Raw genomic sequence first — 24352 nt, forward strand, 5'->3', positions numbered from 1 at the left:
TCCAGAAATGATTTCTGAGGGTTTCACAAATCCCCATTTCAAATTTAAATGAAATTTAAACATGATGCACACATGAAGGCTAGCCTAGGTCATACCAGAACTAGGGATGTGACAACTCGCCCCCACTCAAAAGAATCTCGTCCCGAGATTCAGGGGTCAATGAAAAGAAAGTGGGATACTCGAGTCGAAGACGATCTTCTCGCTCCCAAGTAGCTTCTCTCTCGGAATGATGAGACCACTGAACCTTGAGAAACTTGATGTTCTGACGTCGGGTAACACGCTCTGCTTGATCAAGAATGCGAATAGGGTACTCTCGATATGTGAGGTTATCTTGGAGATCAAGCATTTCGTGGTCAACTCCGCGGATGGGATCCGAGAAGCAACGCCTGAGTTGAGAGACGTGGAAGACATCATGAACTCGAGAAAGGTGTGGGGGTAGTTCCAACTGGTAGGCAACCTCTCCTCGTTTAGCGAGAATGCAAAAAGGACCAATGTAACGAGGATCCAACTTGCCCTTGATACCGAAATGATGGGTACCCTTCAAAGGGGTAACCCGAAGGTAAGCTTTGTCGCCAACTTCATAAGCCACTTCCTTATGACGACGGTCATACTGGCTCTTTTGACGAGACTGGGCTGTTTTCAAATTCTCACGAATGATGCGAACTTGCTCTTCTGCCTCCTGGATCATATCCGGTCCAAAGAATTGTCTTTCACCGGTTTCTGACCAATTCAAAGTTGTTCGACATGTTCGTCCATACAAAATCTCAAAAGGAGCTTTCTTGAGGCTGGATTGGTAGCTATTGTTATAAGCAAACTCGGCGAAAGGAAGACACTTCTCCCAATCCATACCGAATGAGATAACACAAGCTCTAAGCATGTCTTCGAGAATTTGGTTGACCGTTTCCACCTGACCACTTGACTGAGGGTGGAAAGCGGTACTGAAAGAAAGATGGGTGCCCATGGCAGTTTGGAAACTCTCCCAGAAATGTGAAGTGAAAAGACTACCACGGTCTGAATTGATCTCTAGTGGAACACCATGAAGTGAAACTATTCGAGAAATATATAAGTCAGCGAGCTGACTAGCAGTGTTATTCTCTCGAACAGGTAGGAAGTGAGCCACTTTGGAAAGACGATCAATGACTACGAAAATAACATTATTCCCTCTCTTGGTCCTGGGAAAGCCGGTGATGAGGTCCATACCAACTTTATCCCATTTCCACTCAGGAATAGCTAAGGGCTGAAGGGTTCCAGCAGGCCTTTGATGTTCTGCCTTAACACGACGACAAACGTCACAGTTAGCAATGAACTCAGCGATTTCTCTCTTCATCCTAGTCCACCGGAACCTCTGGCGTAGGTCCTGATACATCTTAGTACTACCGGGATGAATCGTGAGAGGAGATTCATGAGCCTCCCTAAGGATCAGTTGTCGTAGATGTTGATTCTTGGGAACCACCAAGCGATTCTCAAAGAAAACAACACCTCGATCATCTATAGAGAAACTTCCACCAACTCCCCTTTAATGTTTCTCTTGATGCGGATAACACCCCTATCAAACTTCTGGTCAGAAATGATCTGATCCTCAAGGGTAGGTTTCGCCACCAAGCTAGAAAGGAATCCGTGAGGAGCAATGTGAAGATTTAGCTTACAGAATTCCTCATGGAGAAGTGGTTGGCCCTGCTGCAACATAAGATTGTTGCAATAGGACTTACGACTTAGCGCATCAGCCATGACATTGCCCTTGCCTGGGGTGTAGGTAATCCCTAAGTCGTAATCTGAGATCAACTCCAACAAACGTCTTTGCCTAAGGTTCAAATCTGGTTGGGTGAAGATATACTTGAGACTCTGGGGGTCGGTGTAAATCTCGCAACGTTTACCAAGAAGGTAATGTCGCCATGTTTTAAGTGCATAGACTACGACTGCAAGCTCTAGATCATGTGTAGGATAATTATCCTCATGTGGATGCAACTGTTGAGATGCATAGGCAATCACATGACGATCCTGCATAAGAATGCAACCTAGTCCCTGTCGTGAGGCGTCACAATAGATAACAAAGTCCTTAGTGAAATTCTGTGGCACAAGTATGGGAGCAGAAGTCAGGCGTCTTTTCAGTTCCTGAAAACTGTACTCACACTGTGGGGACCACTCAAACTTTTTATATTTCTTGAGAAGTTCCGTGAGAGGTTTGGCCACTTTGGAGAAGTTCTCAACAAAGCGGCGACAATAACTGGCTAGACCAAGGAAACTCCTAACTTGTTTAACTGTTTCAGGTGGAGTCCAATCAAGAACGGCCTGAACTCTCTCGGGATTGATAGCAATGCCCTTACCAGAGATCACGTGGCCTAGGTAGGTCACTTCTGGCAACCAAAATACACACTTGGAGAACTTGGCATAAAGGCGGTGCTCTCTGAGTTTCTCTAACACAAGTCTAAGATGTTCGCCATGCTCTTCCTCGTTCTTCGAGTAAATAAGAATATCATCGAGGTAAACCATGACGAACTTATCTAAGTACTCCATGAAGATCGAGCTCATCAAGCGGGAGAATGTAGCTGGAGCATTGGTTAGACCAAAGGACATGACGGTGTACTCGTACTGACCATAACGAGTGACAAAAGCCGTTTTAGGAATGTCCCCGTTTCTGATCTTGATTTGGTGGTAGCCTAACCTCAAATCCATCTTGGAGAAGACTGAGGATCCAGCGAGTTGGTCATACAGGTCGTTGATCCTGGGGAGCGGATACTTGTTCTTTATCGTGACCAAATTAATGGGACGATAATCTACAACCATCCGGTCCGTACCATCCTTCTTCTTGACGAAGAGAACGGGGCAAGCCCAAGGAGAAGAACTAGGACGGATGAAACGCTTTTGCAAGGATTCATCGAGTTGTTTCTTAAGCTCAGCTAGCTCTAAGGATGCCATCTTGTAAGGTCTCCTAGAAATTGGAGCGGTTCCTGGGATAATATCTATGACAAACTCTACATCTGTGTCAGGTGGAATACCTGGCAGTTCCTCTGGAAAGACATCCGGAAAGTCACAGACTACCGGGATATCCTCAAGGTCTGGAAGAGGGCTGGCATTAAGAGAATAGAGTTGACGCTTTGCAATTCTGGTGGAGACAGTGACTATCTTGCCAGAGGGGTGTGTGAGCTGAACAGACCTGGTGTAACAATCAATTTTGGCATAATGAGCTTTCATCCAGTCCATACCCAGATGATGTTAATATCTGAAGACTTAAGAGATATTAAGGAAGCTAGGAATACAAGTCTGTCAACATGTATTTCATTGCCATAACTTATCCTAGAAGTTTGCCATTTGGATCCAAGAGTTTGAATGAGTAGTGGGGAGGGCATATCACAAAATGACATGTCGTGCAAGCTGGCATAACTTTTGGAAATGAAGGAATAAGACGCCCTACTATCGAACAGAACCGATGCTGGATGACAGTTTACAAGGAGTGTACCAAGAACGACATCTGGATCATCATGAGCGTCTTTAGCTGAGACGTGATGCACATGTCCATGTTCAATGGGAGCTGACTTGGCACTGATCATCTTGCGTGATGGCTTACTACCACGACCAACAGACTTCTCGGGCTGGGATGGAACAACACTGGTCTGAGTGCAAATATGGGCAATGTGGCCTGGCTCTCTGCACTTGTAACAAATCTTGGAGGTAGGACATGGACCCGCATTGGCAGGCGGTCCACCTATAGGCCTGGGTGGAGCATATAACTGAACTGGGTGAGGCACCACATAAGATGGCTTCGGTGTGTAGCCGGGTGGAAGAGCAGAGTTCGGAACCCCAATCCGGCGCTTCTGAGAACTAGAACCGGAGGAAGAACCCAAATCACGGGTGTGCTTATGAGACTCCTCGTAAGTGAGCTGAGCTGCCTCCGCATTAATGGCCTTGTTCACAAGAGCCTGGAATGTATTGCAATGGTGCAAGTGGAGATCACGACGCAACTTGGGGTTGAGACCCTTCCGGAACCTAGCCTGCTTCTTGGCGTCCGTGGACACTTCTTCTGTAGCATAGCGGGCGAGGTTCTCAAACTCTCTACTGTAAGCATCAACAGCCATCTTACTCTGGGTGAAACTATAGAACTCTTCTCTCTTACGATCGATGAGGGCTTCAGGAATGTGATGCTCGCGAAAAGCCTCAGTGAAATCTCTCCAGGTAGGAATCTGACCAGCTGGAAGCATAGCCTCACGGTTTTGCCACCAAAGACTAGCAGGACCTTCTAGGTGATATGCAGCATAGGTGACCTTGTCACCTTCAGCTACGTTTGCAGAACGCAGCTTGTGTATGATACTACGGAGCCAGTCATCTGCATCGAGTGGTTCAATGGAATGATGGAAGGTGGGTGGTTTTAGACCAATGAAATCATGGATGGTCGCTGACTCTTTGCACTGGGGTGCGGTGTTCTCCTCGATAAGTGCTAACAAGCGGTTAGACTCACGCTTGTTCCTCTCCATCTCTAACATGAACTCTGCCAACGAAGGCTGGTCGGGAGGATCCTCCTCATCCCTACCACCTCCGTGGTTCAGGCAACGGGCAACAGAACTTCGGTTAACTGACGACATCCTGAGAAGCGGAACCAAGGACGAGGTCAACAACAACTATAGGATGCAACATTTAGCACAAGGAAATTAAGTATCTCCCAAACTCCTAGGACAATTCCGGCAGCATAACGGCAGTAAAATGCTCAAAATGAGGCATTCTGCAAAAGACGGGGTAGGACCATACTCAACATCATCACTCAAGGTTCTGAGATATTACTAAACAGACTACACCGGAAGTACTTGGAAACTGGAATATGACTCTGATCAACCAATCCTAAGAGACTACGGAGTAGTAACTCGTGATCCTGATAGACGGAAGAGAAAGCCTAGTTCCTTAACCCCATAGGAAAGATAGGATGACTCAGATCAAAAGGGTATGAGGTAAAAGGAGTAAAAAGAGCCTTACGTTCCCTTCCACAATCAATTCCCCTATATAACTAAAGAATTTCTAGACTCAACTTTGACCAGTTTGGCTTGGTCATCCTACAGGCAGTCAGGCTCTGATACCAAAGCTGTCAGGACCCCGATTCCAAGTCACATCGATCTAGCCTGTAACACCTCATATCACTTTGCGGCCTCACGCATGGTATTCCCACGGGTGTCCCCTTACCATGGCCGGGACCGTTTGCGCCTTTTGGCTCACGTATATGATAGTGTCGCTAGCATCCATATGACAGAGAACCCGGGCCGACATGACTAGTCATAAACCCAAGGTGGCGCCAACTTACAGGGACATGCATACATGAAACAACATCGAGCATGTCGGTCAGCAGCGTGTGAATCCGGGCTGTAGCAACTGGGCTAACAGGACTCCGGGAACCCGGGCTGTAGCAGGCTAGGCAGGACTCCGGATGTCACCACGTGACATTTCCCCGAAGGGACAGACACAGGAATGATGTGAATCACATACCGGCCAGTCTAAGTGTTCCAGAGCAGTAGTGCTGGGCTAGCAGGACTCCGGTAAACCGGGCTGTAGCGGACTACCAAGGCTCAGTGGAAGCACCAGACCTACATTTCCCCATAAGAGAGGCTACCAAGGATAAACCACTAGAATGTCGGATCCCACACATACCAAGCATTTCAATCATACACACAATATGCTCGATATGTGCAAATACAACATGGCATCACAACAAGACTCTACGACTCAAAGTATTTATTCATTAGGCTCCGAGGAGCCAAGTATTACAAACATGGGTCTCATGACCCAACATTCAGAGCATACAAGCAACAAGCGGAAGCATTACATGTCTGAGTACACACAACTACAAATGGAAAAGGCTGAAGAGCCTGACTATCTACAACATCCGATCAAGATCGTAGCTGAGGTACAAGCTACTTGTCGAAGTCCACGTAAACTAATAAGACCGAAGTCTCCGCTGCAAAAACATAAATAAAGCAACGTGAGTACAAAGGTGCTCAGCAAGACTTACATCAGATCCTATCATACATGCATTAGTATCAAGAAGGCAGTGTGGGGTTTAGTTGCAGCAAGCCAGCTTTGACTCGGTGGCTATCTTGAACTACGACTGCTGGTAACTCTTTTGAGGTGGCGCACACGAGTCCACCAATCACCACATCAATACGCTACTATGGATTCATTCCTGTCTCCCTACGAGAAGGCCATCCATAGCACTCACACTTGTCTTGAGCATTTTAGAGTATCCACTTCAAGTTGTCTATGTACCACGTAAGCATCCAAGAAGTCCATAACCGCGGACCCGGCTATTCGAATAGATCATGTTAACCTTGCAGGGGTGTACTTCTTCACACACGCTCTCGCCACTTACCGCCATGTACATGTCATGTATCTCGGCAATCTTCAAGCGGAAGCCTGGCGAGGGAGTCGGCCACGATCTAACTAACCACACAAGACTCTAGTCCAGGTTTATCGCCTATTCGGGTTCCATCCGCAAGGAGATCCGGCCGGGGTTTCACTCACGACCCCAAACGATGTGTGCAGGGTTCCCAAGCCCACCTCACCGGATGGATCTACGCTCGGTACACCGTGCCACTTGTGCCTAGTCTGTCCCAAGCCCACCTGGCCGGGTGCCACTTGGTAGACTACTAACACTGCCTACAAACACCAGAAACTATTTGCAACTCTTGGACCGAGATCAAGTTGGTTAATAAGTCGAGAGGGGCACTTAAGCATTCCAATGCATGGTAGTAGCTAGTCATTGGACAACATACACAGAACTCAGTGCTTATGGACGGTTCCAGTGAGACAACCCACCATGTACTCCTACATGGCCTCTCACCGCTACCTTTACCAAATCGTGTTCACACACTTAACTCTCAGCACCAGAACATATCGTAACACTCCAATTCATTCCCAATGAATTAGACCTGACACAACTCTAAGCAATAGCACGCATGGCATGGTAGGAACACAACATGGCTCAATCAACTCCTACACATGCTAGTGGGTTTCAACTATTTACTGTGGCAATGACAGGTCATGCAGAGGAATGGGTTCAACTACCGCAACATAAAGTAGTAGTTAAATCGTTGTTGTACTAATGCAATAAAAGAGAGCAGGAGCGAGAGAGTGGGATTGTATTGGAATGAACAAGGGGGGGTTTGCTTGCCTGATAAATCGACAGTAGAACACTGCTCTCCAGACAGGTACTCTCGAACACTCTCCAGAGCAGGACCTATCGAGAAGAATGGTGCCGGCAATCAATACACAAGCATATGCAACAATATGATGCATGATCATGGCATGTAGACGTGATTTTGTTTGAGCTAATGCAGCTAGCATTCATTTGGATGAAGTCCATTTGAACCAAGAATTCAAATGCAACTCCAAGTTAAGTCTTTATAAATGCCATTTATGTGTTTTCACCTATACAGCAAGTATAAGTTGGTTTATCATGCATGAAACTGGTACAGATGGATAGATTGAATTTTTTTGATAATTTTTCATATATAAATTATTTCAATCTGAGCTACGGTTGAATTTCTGTGAATTTTTGAAGTTTATATCATTTTCTGGAATTTCCTGACTAAATAAAATCCAGGAAATGAATAACTACGTCAGCATGACGTCATCACTACGTCAGCGAGTCAACGTGGCTGTCCAGGTCAAATCTGACGTGTGGGGTCCACACGTCTGTGTCATAGTTAGTTAACAGAGTTAATTAGTTGTTAAACTAATCCTAAACTAAAATTAGCAAGGCCGGGCCCCACATGTCACTGACCCACATGGGTCAAAGCTGGGTCAACAGGGGGGTTAGACCCGGTCAATCCCACCGGCGTTTAGCCGCCAGCGAGGCAGAACGCCGCGGAGGGGCTCGGGATCGTCGCTCCGGCGACCATTTAGGCGGCGGAGACCACCTACGCGAAGCCCAGGCTCGCGCGCATCCAGTGGAATACGACGGAGGCCAAGGGATGGTCGGAGCTCGCTGGAGCAGAGCTCGCGGCGGCGGCCGGAGTTCGGTGGCGTGCTGTTTTGATACTACGGGGCACGGCAAGGGCTGCGAGCGGGTGCGTTTGGCTCCTGGGGCTGCGACGAATTCAGTGACGCGCTCGGGAGCGAGCTGCGGTGCTCTGGCCATGGCGGCAACATGATCGGCAGCGAGGAGTTACGGCCATGGCGGGGAATGGAGCTGGAGCGCGCAAAAACGAGGGGGAGAAGAGGGTTCAGTAGAGGAGCTCACGGCGAGGCCTTCGGTGATCTCAGCATGCTCGGGGACGGCTTGGAGGCGACGGGATGTCGGTGGCAATTTCCGGCGGCCGATGATGAAGACGACGGCGGTGACGGCTCCACTGGGCGTCTGGCGATGCGTGGCTTGACGGAGAGGACGAGGATGACGGCCCGGAGCTGTTGGACTTGTCGGAGAGGCGAGGGGGAGGCGGTAGCTACGGCAACGGTGAGCGGCGGCGACGGCAGCGCCCGGGCGGGTCGAGAGAGAGGGATCCAGGGGAGGAGGGAGAACGAGAGAGAGAGGTGCGGGGCGGCGCGTGGCGACGCGCGGAGCATCCAGATCGACGAGGGGGAGGACAGGCAGGCAGGAGGTGGCCAGACGCGTGCGTGCGCGCTGCGGGCACACGTCCCTGTCCTCCTGGCGTGGTGGAGACGACGACTGGCACTGGCCAGTCGGCTGGGCCGGCCTGTTGGGCCACTGGGCTGCCAGGTAAGAAGCCCACGTAAGTTCCTACTCCCTTTTCCTTTCTGTTTTTTGTTTCTTTCTATTTCTTTAATTTTTGTTTCTGATTTAGTAAAATACTAAATCAATTTGTTTGCCTCTGATAATTTTTGTAGGGACTAGTTGGATTAATCCAAAGCCGCACACCAAAAATCAGAGATATTGGACATATATTAAATATATTACTAATATATATCCAATGCAAATATTTATGCATTAATTCCAAATGGCCAAAATAAATATTTATGAGCTTCTAAAAATATTGGTTTGAATTTTACCTCTGACCAATATTTTCAGAGAGCAACAAGAACATTTTCTTGGACCTTTTTGGAGCAATTTTTAACTGGGTTATTTCCAGAAATGATTTCTGAGGATTTCACAAATCCCCATTTCAAATTTAAATGAAATTTAAACATGATTCACACATGAAGGCTAGCCTAGGTCATACCAGAACTAGGGATGTGACAAAAGAATATTGCTAGACATGTGGAATTAATCCTAATGCAAGCAGGCAAGGAGAATCAAGAGCAATAGGCTGCAGAGGATTTTCGGAAGATCAAATAGTATTTCAGAGAATCTTATGAAGCATACGAACAACTAGGGATGGACGGATACTCGACAAGTGCGAGGAAATATCCGTAGGGGTATTCATGTGGTAAAGAACTGCAAAGCAGTAAGCTCAAAGGATTCTCGAGGCAACGGAGAGTATTTCGGAAAGATTGTATAAGGATATATCGGTGGTAGGGAATTGCAAAAGCGACGGGCACAAAGTCTCAAGAGAACATCATAGAATATCTTCGAAATCTTCTAGTGCAGCAGGCGATCATCTGTAAAAAGGGGCTCCCCGGGAGGAATTAGTTACGAGAACCTAGAGTTAGGGTTAGCAAAATCGTTTGACCCGGATGGAAGAGAGATCAGAGTCCCAGAGTATAGACAAGGAGTAAAATATCCTAATACCACCCATATGGCAACGTGGCCCGTAAGACACACATCCAATGTAGTAAAAGTTTTTCAGTGACTAGACTCAACTTCGGCCAAGGAGTTGGAAAGGGGGCTACCTACAGGCAGTCGGCTCTGATACCAACTTGTGACGCTCTCGATTCAATCGTACACTAATCATACACGCAAATGTGTATGATCAAGATCAAGGACTCACGGGAAGATATCACAACACAACTCTAGACACAAATTTAAATAATACAAGCTTTATATTACAAGCCAGGGGACTCAAGGGCTCGAATACATAAGCTCGAAAACACAAGAGTAAGCGGAAGCAACAATATCTGAGTACAGACATAAGTTAGACAAGTTTGCCTTAAGAAGGCTAGCACAAAAGCAACAATGATCGAAAAGGCAAGGCCTCCTGCCTGGGAGCCTCCTAACTACTCCTGGTCGTCATCGGCCTCCACGTAGTTGTAAGTACCCTCGTGGTAGTAGTAGTCACCGTCGAAGGTGGCGTCTGGATCCTGGGCTCCACCATCTGGTTGAAACAACCAGAAAGAAGAAAGAACGGGGGAAAGGGGTAGCAAAGCAACCGTGAGTACTCATCCAAAGTACTCGCAAGCAAGGATCTACACTACTTACGCATAGGTATCAATGAAATGGGTTGTATCTGTGGAGTGGACTGCAGAATGCCAGAAGAGAAGGGGAAAGCCTAGCCTATCGAAGACTAGCATCTTCAAGCAGCTCCAAGCATCTTGCAGCATCAGAAGAGATAAGAGTAGCATAAAGTAAAGTAGTAGTAGTGTTATCAACCTCGGCCAGAGATCCTTTCTCGAATCCCTGCGAGAAAGCAATCTCAGAGCCATACTATCCAGTTATCACCTCAAGTATCCAGTTCTAGTTGTATCGATCGGGATACAACTCCAAGTGTCCCTTACCGTAGGACAGGTTATCGATAGATGTTTTCTTCCCTGCAGGGGTGCACCAACTTACCCACCACGCTCGATTAACTCCGGCCGGACACACTTTCCAGGGTCATGCCCGGCCTTGGCCAAACAATACGCCGCAACCCGACCTAGGCTTTATAGAGAGGTCAGCATGCCGGACTAAACCTATGCCCCCAGGGGTCATGGGCCATCGCCCCGGGAACTCCTGCATGTTGCGTACGCGGCCGGTGAGCAGACCTAGCTACCTCCTTCAAAAAGGCAGGTGCTTACCAGTCCAACCCGGTGCGCGCCGCTCAGTCGCTGACTTCTATTAAGCTTCGGCTGATGCATACGACGCAGAACGCCCATACTATGCCCACGTGATGGTTAGTGCTATCAGGCCAGAGGCCCCTCAGATCAAATATCCAAATCATAGTGGATTAGGAACGCGCGGTAACAAGCAGAGACTCACGAAAGATGTGACCCCGTTGCCCCGTCTCGAGGACTTGCGGCAAGGGCTAGAAATGCCCGAGCACGCTTCGTAATTATCTCGCGGGCACCCTCCAGGTCAACCCGTCTCCACATCACTCGCGGGTACCCCTCAGGGTCAACCCGCCTCTCCAAGTAACAGTTGTGAAGTCCAAGTATCCATGTGTCCAAACATCAAGGGGAAAACCCGAGGAATCACCCCCGGTGAATTCCACTCGATGTAATCATCAAGGTGAACGTAAGAGGATCCGCCCTCGCAGTTCACACTTGAGGGGTTGCACGACAGAGTCGTATCGGAAGTGGTTAAGGAGGAAATCACCCTCGATGACCACGACCAAATAGCTACACTACAGAGATCTCATCAGGAGTGATGTAAGAGGTTCCACCCTCGGCACTCGATGGTAACTCTGCAGAGTCGAGCAACAAAAGGGGCGTGATGTGATGTGAGGTGTCGGGCTCTGGTCGTCGATCACGTTGATCGAGTCATCAATGATGAAGCAGGGGCAACAAGGACAAGGTGGGTGTCACTGATGGATCACTAACCAACCTATGCTAAGCAGTTTAGGATAAGCAGGTAAGGTACAATTAGCAAGTTACAAAAGCAGGCTATGCATCAGAATAGGAGCAAACAATAACAGTAGCAAAATCTAATGCAAGCATGAGAGAATGGAATGGGTGGTATCATGATGATCAAAGGTGGGGTGTCGTGTCAAAACCGGCGGATCTCGGGTAGAGGGTCCTGAACTGTGCGTCTAGGATCGATGGTAACAGGAGACGGGGGACACGATGTTTACCCAGGCTTGATTGATCTTGGTGAATATGAGTGTTACAAGAGTTGATCTACCACGAGATCATAATGGCTAAACCCTAGAAGTCTAGCCTATGTGAATATGGTAATGAGTGTCTCTCCATCCGGACTACGCTCTCCGGTTTATATAGACACCGGAGAGATCTAGGGTTACATGGAGTCGGTTACATAAGAAGGAATATTCATAGTTGGTTGCCTAGCTAATCTTCCACGCCAAGGAAAGTCCAATCCGGACACGGGTATAGTCTTTGGCCTTCATATCTTCACAGCCCATCAGTCCGGCCCAAGGAATAACAGGCCGGACGCCCGAGGAACCCTTAGTCCAGGACTCCCTCAATAGCCCCTGAACCTGGCTTCAATGACGAGGAGTCCGGCACGTAGATTGTCTTCGGCATTGCAAGGCGGGTTCCCCTTTTCCGAACTCCATGATAGTCTTCGTTTGCGATGATTGTATCCGGACCTGTAATGCATAGCAAACACTACCTCAGAGAGAATATATATTTTTACACGAGTTCCATCCGCTGACAGCTTTCTACAACGTAACATCACGTCCGCCCGGTCATAATTTCGAACCGTTTTTCTTCTGCCATCCCACGTTTCAAGACACGGTTGCTATTGGCACGTCTTGCCGAAGCAGAGATCGTGTCCCTTATTGCGGGATTCTCATCAATGCGGGCATGGGTAACCCAACCGTGCCGTTTGTACAACCCTTGGGAATAGGCGGATCTTGAGGCCAGTGAGGAGGCATTTAATATATGCTGCCTTTATAAGGGGATAAGGATTCCCTCTTCCTCTTCTCACGCTCTCTCTCTGTCTCCGCCTTTCCAATATCGAGCTCCAGCGCCCAAGTTCTCATTTCCTTTCTACTCAAGCAACCATGTCCGGATCCGGTGGTCAGGGCAAGTGGATGCTCTCCTTCGTCAAGGAGGAGGACATTCCTGAGCTTCGGGCGGCCGGATATTTGGCGAAGGAGATTGACCACCATCTGTCGGCCGAGGGACAAGTTGTCCCCACGCCGAAGCCCACCGAGAGGGTAGTATTAATCCCCCATTTCTTCCGTGGGCTAGGGTTTCCACTCCACCCTTTCGTCCGTGGGCTGATGTATTATTACGGGATAGATTTCCATAATCTGTCCCCAAATTCCTTCCTCAACATCTCGGCGTTTATCGTCGTGTGTGAGGCCTTCCTCCGCATCCAACCCCACTTTGGGCTGTGGCTCAAAGTCTTCAACGTGAAGCCAAAGGTGGTGGATGGCCAGCACGCGGAGTGCGGAGGAGCCATGGTGAGTAAGTTGTCCAACGTCTCTTGGCCCAAGGGCACTTTTGTGGACACAGTGAAGGAGTGGCAGAAGCAATGGTTCTATATCACTGAACCTCGCGGCACCACCTGGGCCGCAGCCGCCGAATTGCGCTCCGGCGCTCCCATGCGACTCACCTCCTAGGTCGAGAAGAGTCCGGATTGGTGTTCACCTGACGAGCTGATAGCGCTGTAGATGCGCGTTCAAAGCATGGTGACCAAGAATGTCAAGCTCGTCGATGTAATCCAGGTGATGCTGGTTCGCCAGATTCTTCCGTGCCAGCCCTGAAGCCGCCCTTTGTGGGAGTTCAATTCGAAGAAGCACCAGACCTTGGTAAGGCTCTTCAAGACTACTCACAAAGGTGCCTAGAAGTTGCTTTTTAAGGGCAACGAGAAACCACCGGCCACGGATTCAGAACGTGGTCACGATTGTAAACACCCCGCTAGTGAGGTATGTTATTTTTGATGTACCCCTAACTTAATTGTTTCGAGGATGACGTGTGAGCTTTTATTACTGCTTTTTCAGGACTGGATGGAGAGGGCGAAGAGGATCCAGTGTCTGGCTCCGCTGCCTGAAGAACCAGTCATCCCGCATCTGGCGAAGATGCTGGTGCCGGCGCCATACAAGGCGCCGGAGAAGAAGGCCAAGAAGAAGGCAAAGGGGGCCAAGAGTGGCCCCCGCCGCAAGGGCACTTCGGACGTGACGTCCGAAGACGACGAAGCTCATTCCTCTGTCATTGAGGACAATGACGAGGAAGAGGAGGAGGAGGAAGAAAACAACCCTCCCCCTGAGGAGAGGAAGAAGAAGAGGGCGGCTTCGATGCATCTGGAGGCGGAGACGCCAAAGAAGGGGAAGGGCGTCCCAGCGGTCAACACCGCATGGGACGTTGACAGCAGTCCGGAACGACGCCCCCGCACTAAGCCCCAGGCCGCATCGTAAGTGACAGGGCTCGCTCGTGCGCACATCCAGCCCTTTCTCTCCATTATCTTGACGTAGTTAACTGTACTATTGCAGTCCGGCCCGCGACCTAATCCAATGATCCTCGTCTCGAGGTTCGTTGGCTCCGTCGGAGATGGCGAGCATGTCGCCACCGCCTGCTTATTCCCCCGGGGCCAGGGATGACACCGAAGTGTTGTCCCAAAGGACCACTCTGAAGGGAGGAGCCCAAGACGCTGTCCGGGAGGCGCCTCAAGGCAAGACCTCCACTGCCGGACACATGGGGGAGCCGATCCCCATGGAGACTGGCGAAGAGGGCCGGATCCAGTTTGGCCCTCAGCCGAATACGATTCCGGAGACCCATATGGCTCCGGAGTTGGGCGAGCAGCCCCCTTTGAAGGAGGGGGGTGCGCCGCTTCCGCCGGTGGTCCCTGTCCATCCAGGGATGCCGGATAACCTGATGGAGGCGCTACGAGGCGCCTCCGTTGCGGACGAGCAGCGTGTCCTTATGGGCGCGGTAATCGAGAAGGTTCAGTCCGCCAAGAGTGGACTGAACGAAGCCTGCAACAACCTGTTGACAGGTTTTGAGGTAAGTGACATAGAAAGAGAAAAACCCCATGTAGTCAGTAGCCCCTAAGACACTGTCCGGTGTTCGGCGAGGAGAACCGGACAGAGGATCAATCTTCTGTTGCAGGAGACTAACGTAATATGTATGCATAAGCAGGCGTCGCTGTTGGCCGCAACCTCGCATGCTGCCGAAGTCTCTGAATTGAGGCAGAGGCTGGAGTGGACTGAGAACGAGCTCGGCGAGGTTAAGGTTCGGCTCCAGGAAAAGCAACGTGACTAACGACTTGCTGTGTGTTCAGAAAGCGTAGGTGTTGTATATTGACTGTAGTGTCGTAATATGTGTAGGAGCCGCGACCGAGGTCGAGGCCTTGAGGAAGGCCCTGGGCGAGGCCGAGGAGAAGGCTGTCCAGCAGCAAGCCGCCCGTAAGAAGCTCAAGGCCCGGGTCAAAGACATCCAGCAGGAGCTCCAGGATGCGGTGAAAAAATGTGAGACCTTGGAGCATGATGCATCGTCTCAAGGGGCCGAACTCACCAAGGCTCGTCAGAGCGCGGAGACCACACGGAATGAGGCCCAGGCCGCCCTCCAGGAGATCCAGGAGGCCAAGAAGGTCACGGCGGGTAAGGCTTTTAAGATGCAAAGCAAGTATGCGGCGAAGCAGTACCTTTTACTAACCCGGGTTCGGAGTTCCCCAGGGGCTTTTGCGGATCTACCACGCAGCGTATCGGACGCTGCGGAGTTCTACCGAGCCGAAGGAGGGGGTTCTATGGAGAAGCTATTCTGGTCGCAGTATGCGACGCCAGAGCATCCCGTGTCCTTCACCGATCAGCTGAAGCACCTGGTGGAGCTGCACAGGGTGGCCGAACTAGCCATGAAGGATTTGATGATCCGGTTGTGGCCAGCCGAAGCTATGCCCGGCAGCTACTTCGGACTCGTGAGGCGGCTAGTGGAAGCCTGTCCGCGGCTAGACGTCATCAAGTGCTCTGCCTGTATTGAAGGTGCCCGTATGGCCTTCGCTCATTGCAAGATGTGGTGGGCGAAGATGAACGCCGTTGAAGTTGCCAGCGGGCCGCCGGAGGGCAAGGAGCACCGCACACCCGAGAGATATTTTGCGGGTGTCATAGAAGGGTCTCGACTTGTGGCAGCTCAATGTTCGCAGGACATTTTATTTGAATAAATGTATTCATGTTGCCCTTGCCTTGTATTATGAAAACAAAGCCTGTAATGTAATTTTGTTATGCTTTAATTGTTTCCTCCTGTGTGGCCGTGTTATTTGTAATCTGAGGGTTGGCCAGTCGTCAGCTTCTGCCCTCGCGTAGGTAGTACGGAGGTGTTCAGGATGGAATCTAAACAATCTTGATCCAATTATATGGTCCTTTGGAGGAGTTGTTTAGCGCAACGAACAAGGCAATCAGACTATACGGCTTAAACGCCCTCACTTAGCCATAGGAGTTTTATAATAAAGCAAGTGCGCAGCCCCTGGTCCAAGCCAGGGTGCTGTCACCATCTGATCGAGAAGTGCCGATCCTTCGCATAACGCGGAAAAAATCTCCAACGATTTCGTAACCCTCGAACAGCTGACCAGCTCTCGCCGTATCATGACAGTCAGTTTTCGGCTTTCTCTACTGAGGTGCTCATCCGGTCAAGGCCAGGGCACAATCACAGTAGTTCTCCCTTTACTACCCTAGCCGATAGAGCGGAACGTAGGGTAGCAAGCACAGGAGCCGGGCAACCCAACTATTGACCAAAGACATGATTCGGAGCCAATACATATAATGCTAAATTCGGGGTGCCGAACTTATATATAAGAAGTGTTCGGACTTTGCTGCCGTGTTATGGGGCGATGGGGAGCCCCTGGCGAATACGAAATGTACCAAAGTGTACGGATGCCGTCGATAAGCAGATCGAAATAAAATGAAGTAAGAAGCTAAAACCGCAGGAACTGGGCCGCAAACTATTTTCATTATAACTGGATGGATACGTCAAGGCGTATCTAGTACAAGTATTGCGAAAAGCATCCGCTATTTAACATGCCGGAATCAAGGGGGCACAGCGTGCGGGTCCTGAGAAATGAATATAAATACCGTCCAGAAGACGTATAGAGGTTACTCTACGCACCTATGCTGCTTGCATCCTTTATATGCCGATCCTTCAAAGGGACAGCAGGCCCGTGGTAAAAGGAACCTGAAACAAAAAGAAAAAGGTGAAAGTATGTGTGTCCGGGATCGGTCTAGCCGAACTATAGATCCAGGGTTAGCTTCTGCCTCTGTCGATGTCCATGGGATTTTGAGTGCGTAATTATGTATGCGTGGTGCGAATGCCACTACTTCATCGGGGCTGGGACGGAGGCAGAATTGCTAATCGAGCTCTTGACGAGCCGCGCTGTCTTGCTGCAGTGTAGTCCGGAACCTCTTAATGATGTCCAGGGGCTCGACAGCCGCACTATGGTGCTGCTTGAGAAGGCCGCTCTGTACCTCTGCTGCTAGGGCGGCGGTGTGCTCCTTTGTTCGGAGGGAGCGTTCCGTATTGCCATTGACTGTTATGACGCCGCGTGGACCGGGCATCTTGAGCTTGAGATAAGCATAGTGTGGCACTGCGTTGAATCTAGCAAACGTTGTTCGTCCGAGCAGTGCATGGTAGCCGCTGCGGAAGGGGACGATGTCGAAGATTAACTCTTCGCTTCGAAAATTGTCTGGAGAACCAAAGACCACCTCCAGCGTGATTGAGCCCGTACAACGGGCTTCTACACCTGATATGACTCCTTTAAAGGTAGTCTTTGTTGGTTTGATTCGTGAGGGGTCAATGCCCATCTTCCGCACTGTGCCCTGATAAAGCAGGTTGAGGCTGCTACCACCGTCCATCATGACTCGTGTTAGGTGAAACCCGTCAATAATTGGGTCGAGGACTAGTGCGGCTGAACCGCCATGGCGGATACTAGTTGGGTGATCTCGACGATCGAAGGTGATCGGAAATGATGACCACGGATTGAATTTTGAGGCAACTGGCTCTACCGCGTAGACGTCCCTAAGTGTTCGCTTACGCTCCCTTTTAGGAATGTGTGTGGCGTATATCATGTTTACCGTCTTGACTTGAGGGGGAAATTTCTTCTGCCCCCCAGTGTTCGGTTGCCGGGGCTCTTCGTCCTCGTTTTCACTTTGTGATACCTTTTCTTTGTTTTCGGCATTTAACTTGCCAGCCTGCTTGAAAACCCAACATTCCCTGTTGGTATGATTGGCTTGCTTATCCGGGGTGCCGTGTATCTGGCACGGACGGTCGCGTATGCGGTCTAGGCTGGAAGGTCCTTCATTGTTTCTTTTGTAGGGCTTCTTCCGTTGGCCGGACTTGGAGCCAGTGAATCCGGCGATGACTGTGGTGTCATCGGTGTTGTCGCCATTGCTTCGACGTTTGTGTCTATTGCGCCGGAGCTTGCTAGTGCTATTCTTGGCCTCGGAGGGGCCTGTCTCGCTGGCTGTGTTGTTACTACGAGCCAGCCAACTGTCCTCACCCGCGCAAAAGCGGGTCATGAGTGCCGTGAGGGCTGCCATGGACTTCGTCTTTTCTTGGCCAAGGTGGCGTGCTAACCATTCATCACGGATGTTGTGTTTGAAGGCTGCTAAGGCCTCGGCAGCCAGAGAGTACGATCTGGTTCTTTTTGGTTAGGAACCTAGTCCAGAATTTTCTGGCTGATTCTCCAGGTTGTTGAACTATGTGGCTTAAGTCATCGGCGTCTGGTGGCCAGACATAGGTTCCTTGGAAGTTGTCCAAGAAGGCTTCTTCCAAGTCCTCCCAGCTGCCGATAGAATTTTCAGGCAGGCTGTTAAACCAGTGCCGAGCTGGCCTTTTGAGCTTTAGTGGGAGGTATTTAATGGCGTGGAGGTCGTCTCCTCGAGCCATATGGATATGGAGAATAAAATCCTCGATCCATACTGCGGGATCGGTTGTGCCGTCGTATGATTCGATATTGACGGGCTTGAACCCCTCGGGGAATTCGTGATCCAGTACTTCATCTGTGAAGCAGAGAGGGTGTGCGGCACCTCTGTACCGGGCCGCATCACGGCGTAGCTCTGATGGAGTCCGTCTAAGGCATTCGGCCCGGGCGCGGTTGGGTTTATCGCGTCCGAATAGGTAGCCGTCATCATGCCTCGAGGCACGTCCTCGCGATCCATAGATCGATCTTGTATGTCCTGCTCTACTTTCCAGGGTCTGCCGGAGGTCGTACGTGTGACCCCGAACTCTTTCGTATCTATTTTTCAGGGCGGTGGGGTAGGCTGTTGTTCGGCCTGAGTTGCTGCTTTATCCCGACCGCGGGGTGGCCGGTCGGCCGCCCTGTCTCGACCACGTGGTGGTCGTTCCGCATTACGCAGGGGAGATGTGCGCTCTGGTGCCTCCTCATTGAATTGAGGTAGCAGTCTGTGTTTCGGGTAGCTGTTGGCTGGGCTCTTGAGGCCGTATTCTTCGGCTGTCAGGACATCAGTCCATCTGTCGACGAGCAGATCTTGTTCAGCTTGAAGCTGCTGCTGTTTCTTTTTCAGGCTCCTTGCAGTTGCTATGAGCTAAAAGCTTAAAGCGCTCCTGCTCCAGAGGATCCTCAGGCACGATGAAGTCTTCGTTGCCGAGGCTTGTCTCCTCCTCGGAGGGTGGACGGTAACTATCGTCCTCCGAGTCATCTTCTATGGCCTGTTCATCAGGGTTGTCTTGTTCCTCCTGTTCGGATGTAGCTCCGACAGGGTCTTCGTCGCCCGGAGTACTATTTTCTCTGGTGCCAATGTTGCCATCTTTTGAGCGACGAGGCTTAGAACGGTGTTTGGGGCGCCGACGCTTGGACTGCGTCTCAGAGGCTTTATTCACGTCTGGCTCTTCTTTGTCGTCGCCAGATCCTTTAGGTGTATCAACCATGTACACGTCGTACGAAGAGGTGGCCGTCCAACGTCCAGTAAATGGCGGGTCTTGGCCTTGCTCCTTGTCGGCATCGTCGTCCATACCGTCGATGTCTTCGGAGCCATAGTCAAGCACGCCAGTTAAGTCATCGACAGTGGCTATGAAGTGGGTGGCGGGTGGGAAGCAAAATTCCTCGTCGTCCGCCTCTAGCTCGAACCGAATATAGTTCGGCTGTGAGTCCTTCTCCAAGGACAAGTTCTTTAAAGATTTTAGCACGTCACCCAAAGGTGAATGCTGGAGGAGGTCTGTGGCGCTAAATTCGAAAATCGATAACCAATCCAGCTCGGTGTCCGCATGTGTGCCTGGTCCGGAACGTATAGCCGGAGACGAGTCCGGGGTTCCATTAATGCAGACATTGCAGGATATCGAGTCCGTGTTCGACTCCAACGCCGCGGACTTTGTGGCCTCGGAGGGCACGATCTGCTTCGGTTCTAAGGCCGTTGCAGCAACAGGAATCATCTCTTGGATATGATCGGATGACAGATTTAAGTCATGTTCATCGGGGCGAGGGGGAGCGATCGCTGCGGTCTCAAACCCATTGAAGATCAAGTCTCCACGGGTATCCGCGACGTAGTTCAAGCTTCCGAATCTGACTTGGTGGCCAGGGGCGTAGCTATCGATATGCTCCAGACGGCCAAGCGAGTTGGCCCGCAGTATGGAGCCGTCGAACACAAAAATTTGTCCGGGGAGGAAGGTTCTTCCTCGGACAGCGTCATTATCGACGATTGAAGGGGCCATCAAACCTTTTGTCGACAGCATAGTGGAACTCTCAATGAAAGCACCAATGTCGGTGTCTAAACCGGCGGATCTCGGGTAGGGGGTCCCGAACTATGCATCTAGGATCGATGGTAACAGGAGACGGGGGACACGATGTTTACCCAGGCTCGGGCCCTCTCTATGGAGATAATACCATACTTCCTGCTTGATTGATCTTGATGAATATGAGTGTTACAAGAGTTGATCTACCACGAGATCAGAATGGCTAAACCCTAGAAGTCTAGCCTATGTGAATATGGTAATGAGTGTCTCTCCATCCGGACTACGCTCTCCGGTTTATATAGACACCGGAGAGATCTAGGGTTACATGGAGTCGGTTACATAAGAAGGAATATTCATAGTTGGTTGCCTAGCTTATCTTCCACGCCAAGGAAAGTCCAATCCGGACACGGGTATAGTCTTTGGCCTTCATATCTTCACAGCCCATCAGTCCGGCCCAAGGAATAATAGGTCGGACGCCCGAGGGCCCCTTAGTCCAGGACTCCCTCATGGGCGGCTTGCCTGGAAGCTCTGCTGAAAAGGAAGAAGGGTCATCGTCGACGTAGTCGATCACAGGGACATCAGCAGCGGTCTCGGGGTCTACCGAAGAGAAGAGGGGGAGAAACAATAAGTACATAGCAAGCATGTGCATAACAGGACAACAGCCAGAGCTAGACATGTTCTAACGCGGTGCTACATATTACTGGCGAAGGGGATAACATCCGGGAATGCTTTCCCGAAGTTTGGCATTTTCGGACAGACTAACCGAAGGGGAAAGGTTCGATGTTCGCTATGCTAGGGATGTGTGGCGGACTAACGGACCGCGTATTCGGATTCGTCACATTTTCTGAGCAACTTTCATGTAGAAAACATTTTCATCCGAGTTACGGTTTATTTTATATGATTTTTCAAAGATTTAAACAATATTGTGAAATTGTTATTAAGTCAAAAATAATGATTAAAACGCTAAGTGCACACAGCACAGGGTACACAGAAGTGCACCAGTGGCTGACAGGTGGGGTCCAGTTGACTGCCTAGTCAGCTGTCAACTAAGACGGTTGACTAGTCCAAAGGCCCAGGGGACCTGCATGTCATTGGCTGGGTTATCCCAGTCAGCATTTGACTGGTCAAAAGTGAACAGTGCACGTGGGTCCCGTGTGTCATTGATTTAGGCATCCTTTTTTAATCATTTTAATTTACAGCAGGGGCCACATTTCATAGGGTCTAGACTAACTAATTAATTAAACAAACAATTAGGGGGGTTAGTGTTAAACATAATTAGGCCCCTAATTTAATTGGGCCGGCCCCACCTGGCAGGGGCACATCCGTGCTCCAGCGGCTGGGCTCTTACGCGGCACAGAGGCGCGCGGCGGCCATGGCCAGAGGCCGTGCGGGCGACTGGCCGGCCGAGCTAGAGGTAGGTGCGGCGAGCGGCGACGGGCAGAGGTGGGTGCGGCAGCGGCGCGGGCTAGCGGCGGAGCAGCAGAGGAGCCACGGCTGCGGCGGCGCACCAGCAGCAGCAGAGAGCAGTACGGGATGCGACAGAAATGGGAGAAAGGCGAAGCGGGGCGAGGCTGCGTGCAGGCGGGCGTGGGCGGGCTCGCGGCCAGCACGCACAGGCGGGCACGTGCGCGTGCACAAAGCGCGGCAGCGGAGCCTCAGGGCACAGGCTGCGGTGAGCGCGAGCTCTGGTGGGTTCGGCCGCGGTGATGTACGACAACTACGGCGACGGATTCGACGGTGGGAAAGGGGGAATCGATGTAGGATCTCACATTGGTGCGGCTGGAGAGGTCAGTGAGGTCGGGGGAGCACCGGAGGCGGCGAATTGAGCGGCGAGGTCCGACGGGGCAGAGGTTGAAGACGGCGTCGAGGAGCTTGATGCGTGCGTCGACGTGGGGGCCTCCCGACCTTGATCCGACAGCGTAGAGGACGAAGACGAACACAACGGAGCTCCTGGAGTAGGTCCTAGCCGTCGGGGACCTTGGTGGCCGCGTGACTGGCGGCGTCCATGGCGACGATGGTGCGTGCGGTGGCTGTAGCAAGAGGATCGAGCGGGGGGAGGAAATGGGGCTAGGGTTTGACAGGGAGAGAGAGGAGGGGCCTGGGGTGCTCTTATCCATCCCCTTGACCGCGGGATGAACGATAGCGGCAGCATTGGCGGCCATGGCGGGGTGGATGGCTGCCACGCCATCCCCTAGTGTACAGAGGAAAACGATGAGGGGGACTGGGCTGGGCCTTGCACTGTGGTCTTACGGCCCAGTCCACAGTGGGGGGCCTTTTAATTTCCTATTATCTTTTCTGTTTTAAACTTTCACCGTTGTTTTCTATTTCTAGCTACAGCTTGGTATTTATTTGAGTGAGCAAACGAATTTTGTTATAGACGAAACCTGGCACATAAATATAGTACGATAGCATAGGGCCACACACAAAGTTTCTTGTGGTTCGGGAAAAGTAAGAATATATGCTGGAATTTAAACGACCAAATTAAATGTTGTTGGTCCACCAAAATATTGCCATGGCCAAAATAGAAATCCAATTTGAGTTGATTTCTTCATGAAAATTACTTGGCGAATACTTACAACCCATCGAACATTTTTATTTGACAGATTAAAGAAATAAGAATTTGGCTTGTATTTCAAAAGGAATTTGCATTTGATTTTTCTCCAGTAGCAATGTGGCTTAGTCAAACTTGATGACATGGCACCATTAGTGTTAGGTTACTGTAGTTGAACTACTGGGGTGTTACATAATATTACTTTTGTTGACCACAGTTGAAGCTTTAGCATGATCCTTTATTCTAACAGGGAAAGGTGGTTTCTCAATATAAGAGGTAGGAACAATAGGATCAACATTATAAGTGATAGTCTTTTCTTCAACTTTAATAGGTTCAACTACTTTTACTTCAATGGGAGGATGACATTTAAACCACTTCTCCTTAGGAAGATCAACATGAGTAGCAAATGATTCACAGAAAGAAGCTACTATCTTAGAGTCAAGTCCATATTTAGTGCTAAATTCACGAAAAGCATCGGTATCCATAAAAGATTTAACACAATCAAAATTAGGTGTTATACCTGACTCCTTACCTTCATCGAGTTCCCAATCTTTAAAGTTGCGTTTAATTCTTTCCAATAAATCCCATCTGAATTCAATAGTCTTCATCATAAAAGAACCAGTACAAGAAGTATCGAGCATGGAGCGATTATTGAGAGAAAGCCGAGCATAAATTTTTTGAATAATAATTTCTCTTGAGAGCTCATGATTGGGGCATGAATATAACATTAACTTAAGACTCCCCCAAGCTTGAGCGATACTTTCTCCTTCGTGAGGCCAAAAATTATATATATAATTACGATCACGATGAACTAGATGCATAGGATAAAACTTCTGATGAAATTCCAATTTAATCGGTTGTAGTTCCTTGATCCAATATCATCACATAGCCTAAACCATGTCAATGCCTTTCCCTTCAAAGATAAAGGGAAGACCTTCTTCTTGATAACATCCTCGGGCATACCTTCAAGCTTAAATAATCCACAAACTTCATCCACATAGATTAGGTGCAAATCGGGATGCAATGTTCCATCTCCTGTAAAAGGATTAGCTAGCAGTTTCTCTATCATACCTGAAGGATTTTCAAAGTAAACAATTTCAGTAGGTTCAGTAGGTTGAGGAGCAACTCTTTGCTCTACTGGTCGGGGTGAAGATACCCTGAACAAGCCCCTCAAAGGATTACTTTCCATAGTAACAAGTGATAGTAAATTTCAGCACACTATATAAATTTTTCCTTACCAAATTCCACTTACCAAAGGCGCCTCACTCCCCGGCAACGGCACCAGAAAAGAGTCTTGATGACCCACAAGTATAGGGGATCTATCATAGTCCTTTTGATAAGTAAGAGTGTCGAACCCAACGAGGAGCAGAAGGAAATGACAAGCGATTTTCAGTAAGGTATTCTCTGCAAGCACTGAAATTATCGGTAACAGAT

General features: G+C 49.8%; 1 long non-coding RNA gene across 1 annotated transcript; it reads right to left on the reverse strand.

The window, feature by feature from the left end:
- Positions 1-20506: 20506 nt before the first annotated feature.
- LOC141021014 (uncharacterized) lies at positions 20507-22507 on the reverse strand. Its single transcript, XR_012181014.1, has 2 exons — positions 22137-22507; positions 20507-20964 (listed from the first exon to the last, which is right to left on the reverse strand). It is a non-coding gene; the product is annotated as an uncharacterized lncRNA (long non-coding RNA).
- Positions 22508-24352: the final 1845 nt, after the last annotated feature.

This window comes from Aegilops tauschii, chromosome 3, assembly GCF_002575655.3.
Source record: "Aegilops tauschii subsp. strangulata cultivar AL8/78 chromosome 3, Aet v6.0, whole genome shotgun sequence".
Taxonomy (NCBI): Eukaryota; Viridiplantae; Streptophyta; class Magnoliopsida; order Poales; family Poaceae; genus Aegilops; species Aegilops tauschii.